The sequence below is a fragment of the Delphinus delphis genome, chromosome 8 (assembly GCF_949987515.2).
Source record: "Delphinus delphis chromosome 8, mDelDel1.2, whole genome shotgun sequence".
Lineage (NCBI taxonomy): Eukaryota > Metazoa > Chordata > Mammalia > Artiodactyla > Delphinidae > Delphinus > Delphinus delphis.
The window spans coordinates 67217516-67229525 of record NC_082690.1 but is presented as its reverse complement, the minus strand read 5'-3'; the positions used below and the strand labels follow the sequence as shown (position 1 = coordinate 67229525).

The window sequence follows — 12010 nt, the reverse complement described above, 5'->3', positions numbered from 1 at the left end:
CGAGTCCCCAGCATTCCCTTGAGCAAGTCACAAACAACACAGAGTCCCTGTGAAAATTAGATGAAGGTGCCTCTCGTGGGGCGGGCTCAGGATGTGCTTTTCCAGCGTCCTTCCAGCCCACTGCCCTGGGGATAACACCCACCACCCGAGGTAGCCCAAGCCAAACCACAGCAGAAATAGGGGCATTTTCACATAGATGGTAAGGGCGATCATCTCCCCTTATCTACCTTAAGCTGAGATGGGACAGTTGAAGCATATTTTCCACCGAGTCTTTGCCCAGCACACCCTTAAAGTCACCCCCCAGGTGAGCCTTTGTGTCTGGATGGCTGAGCTCAGGCCTCAGGGACTGCAACCCTAGTAATCAGTCTGGAGGATAGAGAAGGATGCTGGGGAGGAGGCATAAACGTCATGGAAAAGTGAACTTGAAAAGGATTTCTCAACAACGCCTGCTCGCTCTGCACACACCATACCCAGGAGCCCAGGACAACCACAGAGCAGTCCCTGCCCCAGAAGCTCACAGCCCAACCGTGTCTCATGGAGTCTGTCCTCCAAAGGCTCCCCCATTTTGAAGAATTGTGCCAAGTAACTACATTTTTTCAAACCAAAAAAAAAAAAAAAAAAAAGAACTCATTGCCTAACAAAAGTGTTTTTTGTTCTCTTTTGGATGTGTGAATTTAACAAAGTGAAATCAGTCTCAAAAATGTGCACAAATTCAACCACAGTTAGATCTACATTTGCTCTTCATAATGGCACTCTCCCTCCTTCCCCTCACAGTCCAGGTTCCCAGTAGGAAAGTCCAGCCTGGCAATGTCCACTTCCTCACTTCCACTCACCCTCTAATCTACCACAGTCTCATTCCCCCTCCCACACACAGCCCACCTAGGCATCATGCCCAAGGCCACCGCCAACTCTGTGGCTACAGCTAACTGTCACTTAGTGGACCTTATCTTGCCCAGGGTCTCTCCCATCTTCAGTCTGGGCAGACACATCTCTCTCTGAATGCCCCTGAAATTCCCCCAGATTCTGATCTGCACACTCCTCCCGTTTTCAAGGACCTCAACACATCCACAGATCAACCAATATCTACATCCCAATGACCCATCAAGCTATCCCTCTGTCGTGAACCTCCAGCTGCTTTCCAGACCTGTATTCAACTGCCAATTACACTCTTCCCCTGACTGTCTTGCAGAGACCTGACACGTGGTCAGTTTACCTTCCGCCTTCACCTCCCTGGCACCCCCAGCCTCAGTGAACAGCACCATCTGTACCCAGACTCTCACGCCACACCCCTGGAGTCACCTCCTCTGCCCCCTTTCCCTCACCTCGAGGAGCCAGCCAGTCACCAAGCACTGCCTCCACAATAGCCCCAGTCACTGCCTCCTGTCCAGCCTCCCCTCTCGTTTAACTCTCAATACCTCCTCATAAATGCCCTTCCTGCTTGCTCCCTCCAGTCCACCAGCCTCTCTCTGGAGCTGCTGCCAGAGAGATCTTTCCACCAGAAATGCACACTTGGTCAGGTTCTGTTCCTGTTTCAAACCCTTCAGCAGCTCCCTGAGCAACTTCAGGGTGAGAGCCAAACATCTCAGCAGAGCAAGACAAAACCCACCTTCCTGCTTCGCCCCTTGCCTGCTCTCCAGCCTGCCACCTCACCATTTCCCTGACCCCACGACCAGACCTACTGAGCCATCTGCATCTGTAGCTCCCTAACAAACTGAACTCTTCCAGGCCTCCCTCCCTGTGCCTCTGCTTATGCTGGTCCCTCCATCTAGAAGGCCCATCCAGACTCCGTTCCCTTGGTAAAAACCCAGTCGGCTTTAGGGCTGAAACATCAAAGGCAGCAGAGTGTCAGGGGTCCCAGTGTGGGCTCTGGAGTCAGGCAGACTTGTTACAAACCTGACCCACCACTTACTAGGTGTGTGAGCCTAGATGAGTCACCTAATTTCTTTGAACCTCAGTTTCCTCATCCATAAAATGGAGATAATAACAGTCCTGACCCCACTGGGTTACATGAGGAGGAAACTCTGACGCCAGGCTAGGCGGTATCCTTGGCTGCAACTCTTCTTTGAAGTCTTACCTTGGTCTCCCCACACCCCCTTCTCCTACACTGTACTCCGTGGAGGTTCCAGTGCTGGTTGCATACAGACTATCGCATGAACTACTTTTGGGCCTGCCCGCCTCCCTGGACCGTGAGCTCTCTGACGCCAGGTGCTGCATATCCAGGGCCTCTGGCAATGGCACATGTCCAATAACCACTGCTTGTTGGTAAAATCCAATCAAGAGCAGCCACAAAATTCAGGCTGTGTGGCGGCGTGAACTGTGACTGCCCTTCCTCTTTGACCACCACCAGAATGACCCCGGGAGCCTCCTCACTCGTCTCCAGTTCGCGTCTTCCCCTTCCCGTCTTGTCTGCACCACCCCACACGGCTCATACAGCCCTCAGGGCTCCCTAAGCCCCACTGTATAAGTCCCAACTCCCATGATGGGCTCGTCAGCCCCCTCCACGCAGCCCCCATTTCCTTGTTAGGCTCAATTCCTAAAGGCCTTAGGGCTCCCCTGTGGCTGCATCAGACAGACTGGCCCATTTAATGCTCCACATCTGGTCTCTGCCTTCCTCCTCCCATCCCTGCTCAAATCTTACCCATCCTCTGAAGCAAAGTCAGGCCCTGAAGTACTAATTGAAGACCTACTATGTGCTGACATCACAGTCTATTCAGGGAAGCAATTTTAAATAATTATAGTTAAGAGCTGCAGTAGAGGTGGGTACCAAGACGTGTGGACACAGAGATGGGAGATGGAGTGACCCACAGCCTGGAGAGAGGCTCAAAGAAGCAGCGCCAGAGCTGGATCTTAAGGGATGAGCCGGAGTTTTTAGGCACAAAAGCTTCCCCATCCCATACTGACCCTTCTTTCACACGCATTCTTCTTACTCTCAGAGTCTGTGCCAGAGGTCACCAAACCTGGTTCTACACCACACGATTCACTAGGAAGTGTCCAAAAATACAGCTTCCTGGGCCTACTCCCACACAGAATCTCTGCAGCCTGAGGTCCAAGGGGGAAACTGCTAGGCACTCTGGATACCAGGGGAACAAGCTCTGTCTTCCCAGCTTCTGAGAAACTACCATCTAGTAATTCCTAGAGACAGACAGTTATAACACACATGGGGTCATATGAGACACAGAACCGGCCATTTGGCACTTCATTTAGCCTTGAACCCAACACAGGTTTGTGCATTATGCCTGTCTGGACAATATAGTGTATAAACTTCTTAAGGAAAAGGCCAGTATCTTTTGTTTCTTTTCTATTTCCCAGAATATTCAGCTCAGTTCTAAGTATGCAGTTGGCATTCAATCAATATTTAATCAAATAATTCAACTTTTTGTATCATGTCCCTTTGGACTAATTCACCCATTAACGAATTGTCTACTGATTTTTAGCTTTGTAATTTTGGTGCCAGTGTGGTGTCGGCTCCTAGTAGGTAATTAGTACATGTTTGTTGAATGAATGAACATTTACCGGTAAAAATTTATTTCAGGAGGAATGGAACAGCGCTCACTGTACCACCTTTAGAGTTCACTTAAAAGACTTAAAACATTTTTCATTTGAATTATAGGCCTTTAATTTCAGGATTAATTTCCTGATATGCAATTAGACATGCTTTGTTGTTTGTATTATAATTAATGTTATTAGCAATGTAAATAATACCTCCCTGGATCTCGGAGGTCAGCTGGCCTCTGTGCAGGTATGCCCGGGGCCTGGGAAGGGGAGATGCTTGCCTGTTTCTTCCAGTGAGGTGTCCACCCAGCCGGCAGTTCAGCTGGGCACACCCATTACCCCAGTCTCCACACAACGGCCTATCAACTGCATTCAACCTTTCCGAGCAGGTGTGTGCACATGCACGGGCAGGTGAGCCCTGCCTGAGTCAGAAAAGCCTAATGGGCTGTTCGAAACCTACTGACATGTCAACACACTTGGGAAGCTGGGATCTGTCATTTAAATGTGAAAAGCCCTGTGCTGCAGAAAAGCAGTCTGACAAAACAAGGATACGCGTCGGGAGGCTCCTGGGAGACACGTCCAAGCATGGGATTCTCAGCCAAGCGGGGACGGACTGGGCAAGCAGGGGTCGCCAGCAGGATGGACTCTGCCTGGCTTGCGCCGGGGCCCACATTCCCATGCTTTGTTGCTGTTACTGTTCTTTGTTTGTATGTTAGGCTTGTTTTAAGCCTTGAAAGTAGGACTCATAGTCTTGAGTGGGGGAATTTCTGGATGTGGATGAAAGTTCTTCTGGCCCTCCCTCCAGGCCCAAACCAGGAGGTAGGAGAGTCTGTAATTCCTTTCGTGCCCGGGACCAGAGGGATCTTTCCTGGAGTGCGTGCTGGATCGTGGACAGCACTCGGGCAATTCAACTCAGCCTGAGAGATAGTCAGTCCTTTTTGCTTCTGCTGGAAAATGGGAGGGTTTACTTGCTGGTTATGTGTTTGTTCCTATATTCATCCCACAGATACCAATTACCTTGTGCCGGGCAATGTGCTAAGTGAACACAGCTTAATGGTTCTCAGATGCAGCCTCTGCGGGGTGAGCAGGCCAGAGACTGACAGGGCGAGACAGCCCTGAGCAATGCTGTCTTCCCTTCACCGGACCCGCCCAAGGGGCTCTGTGCCCACGTCAAATGTGCCGTTACCAGGGGGCTGGTTCAGGTGTCTGAGCAGAAGGGGGAGAGAAAGACTGTTTGGGCCACATCCTTACTATGCAGAGGAACTGAAGTCTCCTATGAACTGTTTTCACAAAAGCTCTTTAAAACCATGCAAGGTTTCAGACAGTAAATACAGAAAGGCCTCTCTGATTAGGGCAGAACCAGTCCCTAAGATACACTCAGCTGCTGACCCCACTTCTGAGATGATTAGCTTGACAGGTTGGTAACAGCTGTTACCAACAACAAAGGCTGACCTGGAGGGTGATGTGAGCCTGTGTGAGGGGGGCCACAGAGCTGTGAGGGGAGGGACACCTGGCTCTCCAGGTGACACTCAAAGGCCACGTTCCTGTGAGCTCAGAGATGCTGAGACAAGCACTCCAGGACCAGCGACTGCCTTGGCCATTCCTCACTCGGTGGGTCAAAACGCCCCTCCCTGACCTACACCCCAACAGAGAGCAGCCCCAGGGAGGACCACAGAAGATGTGACTGAGCCAGTGAATTTTCTGTCAAGGTTCGGGAGACAGTTTCCTGCCATCCCGATGTAAGACATTTGGGTTGGCTGAATGAAGGCGCTGGACACTTCTCTAGGTGTTTGGGCTTATGTTCTGAAAAACACATTCACTAAAGCAGCCACCATCCCAGAAAGGATTTCCTCTTTCCTTGTAAAGAAACGAAACCCAGGGGGCCACAAAAGATGGACTGTGATACGAGACCAGGAAGACCTGGACTCCAGATCGCTCTCCGGGTGTTTGCTCCCCTCCCCTCCATGAAGGGTACGTCAGGCTCAAAGTTCTGCTTCCAGAATAGGTTTCCTGGGGCAGACCTCGGCAAGGAGTTCATTAGAGAGGAGAGAGGCACGAGTTCCTGAAAGGCTCGCTCTCTTCCCCAAGACCCTTCTCACTCTAAAGGGTTGGGATTTTTAAAAGATTTCTGGCTCACCCTCAGGGCAAATGATCACTTCCTAGATACTTTTGCCTTGTAAATATTGTCCTTAAAAACAGCAATATATTTTCGCTGATCTTTAAGTAGCCTTCTCACCCCACACCCCCAGCTGCTGCAGAATTACTGTGTGGCTTTGTCTGGAATGCAAAACAATCCCTGGAGAGACAGGCTGCACATGAACCCACAAGGGTGTCTGCTATCAGCTTATTTGGCAAGAGGAATCTGAGACATTTTAAATATGAACTGTCAGTGTGGCCCATCCCAGCCCAATGCCCTAGCGCCATCAATAAACACCTCCACTGGTTCGTGAGACACAAAATGTAGAAAATGGACACAAACTGTCTGAACACAAGTCCCACAAACATTTCTACAGGGAAAGGTACTTCAGACGCCTGGAGAATTCATATCTGGAGAATCTCTGCTGGTCTGATGTTTCTTTCAATGACTCTCACATAATTAGCAAGTGTTTTACAAAGCCCTTAACGGTCTGGTCCCAAACCCCTCCTCCCCCAGCTTATCTCCCAACTGAAAGTTCCACTCCTTCTACGTCAGCTGAGAAAATATGCCCATGACTCCTCACTTCCAAGTACCGAATCAAGCCTTCATACCGCCACATCTTTCACTTGGAAAACTCTCTGCCTCCTTCTCTGCCTGGCAATCTCCTACTTACCCCTCAATACCCAAGTCCCAGAGCACACGCTTGGTGCCAGTTTCCCTGCGCGTTGCTCTCTTCTCAGTGCTTTCAGAGCACTTGGTGTGTGACTCATTATGACACTGCTTAGAGCAGTGGCTGTGACTCTATACACATCTGTCCTGCCACCAGGTCAGGCCATGAACTCCTGGGAATAAAGGGACCAGGTCTTACTCACCTTTGCATCCCCACAACCAAGCCAGAGCCCGGCACTCAGAAGTCCCATCATAAATGCTTGATGCCTCAGTCAATGCCCGGCCCACTTGGCCCAGCTCTCCCTTCTCCATGCAAAAAGAGGCCGTGTGAAATGTGGAGCGAGGAAAGGCTTTAAGATCGGACCCCCTGCATCTGAGCCCTGGCCCCTGTGGGACGTGGGCTAGTTATTTAACCTGGATCTGCCCATTTTCTCCTCGATATAACAAACAGCCATGCTCACCTCTCAGAGGGCCGCAGGGAGGAAAAACAAGGTAAAATATGTAAACCCAGCGCCTGCTCAATGGAAAGAGCTCACGATACATTTCCTTGAGCTCAGCAGGAAGTGCTGAGCCAAATGGAGCCCTCGAGAAAAAAATCAATGGCTTCTGTTCTGGTTTACGTGCCAGCAACACAGCGATGGGGCGGACAGCCTCTAAACCAAAGCGCCCCCTCTCAGAGCAAGGGATGGTGCAGGCTGCACTTGATTCATGCCCTCAGCTCCAGAGTCTCAGAAAGAGGCATGATTAGCAACAAAGCTGATTTCTGTCTGAATAATAAACCCACGAGAGTCCACTATTGCTGAGGCTGGGCCGTCAGATCCTTCATTTCCTGTCTTGCATTAATCTTTCACCCCAAGCCACACCATAAAACAGAATACTGCTGACCCAACAGTGTTAAATCCCTGAGTACAAGTCAAACAGCCCACATGTGAGAGAAGCCTCAACCTCGTGGTGATGTCACACCCAGGTTTTATTAGGCCTCGATAAACAAGGAGGTTATTGTGGGCCCTGATAACACCTTGGACAATCAAGCCCAGGGTCAAGGAGAGGAGTGGAAAGGGCAGTGGCTGAACCCACGGAGAGGAGGCAATATGGCACTGGGGAAATAGCCACTTTGTATCAGGTTTGTGATTCCAAGGCTGGGAATCAGGAGACCTGGCTTGCATCTCGGGTTCCACCTCTAGCTTGCTTTATGCGTCTGGTTAAGTCACGTCTCTGGGCTTTGGTTTCTTTACCCATAAAACTGGAGAAATAAATCAGATGATCTGTAGGCTCTTTCCAGCTTTCACGCCCCAAGATCATGAGTCTTAGAGACAGATCCACCCTCCTCAACCCTTGCCCTTTGTGTGTTAGTTGTTTGTCTGAGACATCTCTTAGCTCCCCCTGAGCAGCTTTCCACCAACACCACAATCATTATTGCTCCAGAGTGCCTGGTCACCCCTGGCCACAGAGCCTGGCCAGGGAAGAAGATGGTAAACTTGGGGCCATGTGTTTAAGAACATATCTAGTATCCTTTGGTCAAACAACTGGACAGAGTCCAGGCACCTCAGGACATGAAGATCTTGGATATCCCAACAACCCCTAAGAACCTGGGCTGGTTTCTTTCCACTCACAGGTTAATCCCACTCCCCTCCTATACCAACCTGTACCTCCTAGGTCCCCAATGCACTTTCAAATCATTAGACTTTTTTTTTCCAGGCTGCTTGGCAGGAGACTACGGCAGCAACAGGCAGTTTTTATCTGCACTCTGGCACATCTAGGGGTGGGGCAGGGGAGAGGCAACGCTACAAAGTCCAGGAGAAAATGCCTACAGAAGCAAGCAGAGGAGGTGGCGACCTGGAGGAGAAGACGGTGCTGATCACGAGGACAGGCAGAGTGGGCACTGGGAGTCTAGGAGGCCCCTTTAAGATGCCACAACCCTCTGTGCCTCCCTTACTTCCTTAATAAGAAATCTGAGGGCAGGTGAAATTCTGCAACTGGCCCATGGCCATGCCATGCCGATGAGCTGTGAACAACCAGCACCAGATCGTGGGTCTTTTGACCTCAGCCTACTCTTTTTTCCACTCTACTCTGCTGACCTCGAGATCTAATTAGGTTGCTCTAACGAGGCCAGCTGGATCCCCTGCAGACTCTAAGCAACATGACCCAAGTATCACTCAGGGAAAGAGCAGGCCCAGCAGGTATTTTGATAACTGCCTCCCCAGCCCCATGCATCCCTTCCCAACCTGACATGGTCTGCTGCTCTTTCTCCAGCCCTTGCCACAAAATCTTAAGGAGTTCAGAGGGGGAGTGAGAAAGGAGAGGTGGGCCTTCCTGTCCCTACAGAACCCTAAATACCTAAGATAACCCACAAAGATCTCTCTCCTTTGCTCTAGGGGAGATTGATGGGGATGAGTGGCAGGAGGGAACTGAATTAAGCTGCTGGAAGTCTGACCTGATTAGGCCAAGAGTATTCCCTGTGAGCAATGACATGGGTCATCTGAAGGTGTATGATGACAAACAATAGGATCTGTCTCTGCCAGGGACCTTTCAAGACCAATGTTGGTCAGATCACCTCAGCATCAGGAGTTAAAGACTCAAGGAATTAATTATTCAGTGTGCGTGACCCAGTTCCCGGAGGTGAGGCTGGGTGAGAAGAGAACTCACTAGTTCCTTATCGTGGAAAGAAATTCAAATACTTCACAGGGTAGTGTTCCCTTTGCTGCCAAAAAGGATCCATTCATGGGTAAGAGTGACCCCACCCCACCCCCCCAAAAAAAAGAAAAAAATAGCCAAAGTTCACTCATTCAACAAATATTTATTGAGCTCCTCTTATGTCCTGGGCCCTTCAGAAATTTGCATATGGGTGAAGCTTAGTAGGGTATAAAGATGAGAGAATTTATAAACAGGAGGCCTGGGCTGTGGCCCAGCTCAGCCCATAGACAGCTACATTAACGCTGGGCAGGTCACAGCCTAAGTCAAACTCCTCATCTGTGAAATGGGAGTAAATGAAGATTTACTTATTATGAAGATGAACTGATCTTGATGAAATGTAGAGTGTAACGTAAGCCAAAGGTGTAAACAATAATGATGTGACACTGCACACTTTCCCTGCAGAAGTTTATAACCTGGTCATGTGTTGGAAAACAACTCAAGGTCAAGGTACCTATCTGGCAAAATTCACATTCTCTGTAATTTGGGCAAAGTGTATGTTTCAACCTGCCAGTGGAGATAGAGCCTGCAGTCAGTACCAGGATCCCAGTCTGTGTGTCTAGGAAGTTGCAAGAAGAGGCAGGGTGAAACTGGAAAAAGCACGACCAACCTGGTCCTGTATCATGTCTGGACGGAATGAATGTTTCAGGAGAGCCCTAAGATTGAGATGGGGGAAAAGACCATCTGGAAGTGTGGTCAATCAGAAACAAAACAAAATTCATTTGAGCACAATAGAGGTGAGCCGGCCAGCAATGCACACACTTCCCTCCCCATACACATTTCAGACAATGATGGAATTGTCTATCGTTCAACCCTCCTCTATGCACGCGCTCCACTTTCTGTGTTTCTCCGGGAAATGGGAGGGATTCTCAGGCCCCAGCAGGCTGGCTGATCAGGACCTCTTTGCCCAGACACTAAGAACCAGAACTACGAAAGCAGCTTTCCCCTAGATCCCGCCAACCCCTTTCTCACGCTGCTGCTCAGCATCTCAACACGGACTCCTCACCCTCTCCAGCCTCCCTCCACCGGGGATCCTCAGTGCCCACGAGGCCAGCCTCTGAATCCCCAGCCATGCCTGCCGGCTGCCCTTCCTCTGGGGCCTGTTCCCTGCCCTAGCCTCACCCTCCCCTCCTTCCCCCCTCCACTGGGCTCTGCAGCCCCCACCCACCACCCACCCCTGGTCTCACACCTCCAGGGAAGCTCCTGAGGCAGGGTCAGTTTTATTCTACCTTCCCTCTGACTCAGGGCATTCTGTAAGTTCTTCACCCTCCTGTAAATGCAGACAGATGGTCCCCAAATGGACTCTGACGGCTGTATACAGAAGGGAGGCAGAGGAGGAGAGAAGGGGTGTGGAAAGAAAGTTAGACTGGAAATCTAGGCCCTGCCTTCCAAATCTCCACTGGACAGCAGTGGGTCATGCAACCCTGAGAAAATATCCTCAGGCCAGGCCTCAGTTTCCCTATCAGGTAATGAGGGGTTTGCTCTAAATAACCTCTTGGGTTCTCTCTAATTATAAAATTTGGTTATAGAAACCAGAACTAGAACTAGCCTGGTTCACAGGAGATGTGGGTCTTGGACCTTAACAGCCTGTAGTCTGAGAGCTCAGACCTCAGCCTCCATGTCTGTAAAATAAATGGGGATGACTTGACTACCCCTCCCCAGGTACGAGGCCCGCACGAGACAGAAGATAGGACTTCGTGAGCCATAAAGCCCTGAAGAAACCTCAGGGCTTGAACTCCTTGAGCCAACAAACACTGTTGCTCCCCTGCCATGTGCCCAGCCCTGGTGCTGCCCGGCTCAGACAGGGAGGCTGGAAGACGGATCCTTGCCTTCCAGGCATCCACAGCTGGTGGGGGAGACGGACGAGTGGACAAAACTCGACTCAGCCAGTGACACACCTGAGATCTGAACAAAGCGCTAGGGGAGTGGAGAGGAGGAGGCCCCAACTTTGCTGGGAGAGTGAGGGAAGCTTCTCAGAGGGAACACGTGTCCTGGATGTGGAGATCTGTTCCAGGAGTTGTGGGACTGGAGCTGGGGTGGAAAGGAGAGGAAATTTTCAACTCTTGGACAAATGGTCTAGAAAGTCACTGGAGGGGGCCCTTGAAGGCCAGTGGGAGAGTGACAGGCAGACATGTCTTTGAGGAAGGTCTCTGGCAGCATTGAAGAGGACAGAGTAGGGCCAGGAGAGCAGTGGGAAGGCTCTTACATAGTTCATGAAGGTGATGATGCCATACAAGTCATTGATTTTTCACCTACACGGAGTCTTCCAGACCCTACGCCTCCATGCCCCTGCTGATTATGGAAAGATACGAACAGGTTTGCTCTGCTTACAATGGAACCCAAGCAGAGGAAGATGCTGTGATCATATTTGCAACTCTAGGACAAACGGTCTACCATGCTTGGAAGTCACTCCCTGAAGAAGCTACCTGGCCAGATTCCTGTCTTGGCACAGACCTGGGCCAGCAGGAGACGGAAACAGCATCAGAGCTGGGAGTGGAATCAGGACAGCTGAGAGGAAGAGGGACAGAGATTCCATCCACTCAAAGCCCACTGAGTCACACAGGTCTTTCATGTCCCCAAACACATCTCAGTCTCAATCCCTGCCACACTCCCTTCTCTGACAGCGTGGGAGGGCTGTGCGGCCTTGGAGGTGGTAGGCAAAGACAGAGGGCTTTCGCCAGCCACTGTTTCTTCATAGGGGTCACATTCACTCGGGCTTGAAGGAAGAGTGCAAGCACCCCTATCCTTTCCAAAGCCTGAAGCCAGCCCCCCAGGAGCGATTCAATGGCAGAAAAGAGATCCACCACTGTGACTTACTTACTTGATTCTTAGGCATCACAATGACTGAAGTCAGCTCCTCCCAGGACAAGCCATGCACAGGTTGCCATATTCCTTTAAAAACAAGAGCCCAACAAGGAATGTCAGGTAGATTATCTTACATTACCGCCGCCTCTCTTCTCCCCACCAAGAGGTTCCACATGCTGTGCACTTTGTCCCGTAGTAACACTTTACCCAACAAGA

General features: G+C 50.4%; 1 protein-coding gene across 2 annotated transcripts in view; it reads right to left on the bottom strand.

Annotated features, from left to right (window-relative positions):
* MICAL2 (microtubule associated monooxygenase, calponin and LIM domain containing 2) overlaps positions 1-12010 on the bottom strand; it is a 222435-nt gene that overhangs the window by 182168 nt on the left and 28257 nt on the right. For both annotated transcript variants that reach the window (XM_060018505.1, XM_060018504.1), the window contains exon 2: positions 11811-11881. The gene's annotated coding sequence lies outside the window, so the exon portion shown is untranslated. The remainder of the gene's footprint in view (positions 1-11810; positions 11882-12010) is intronic.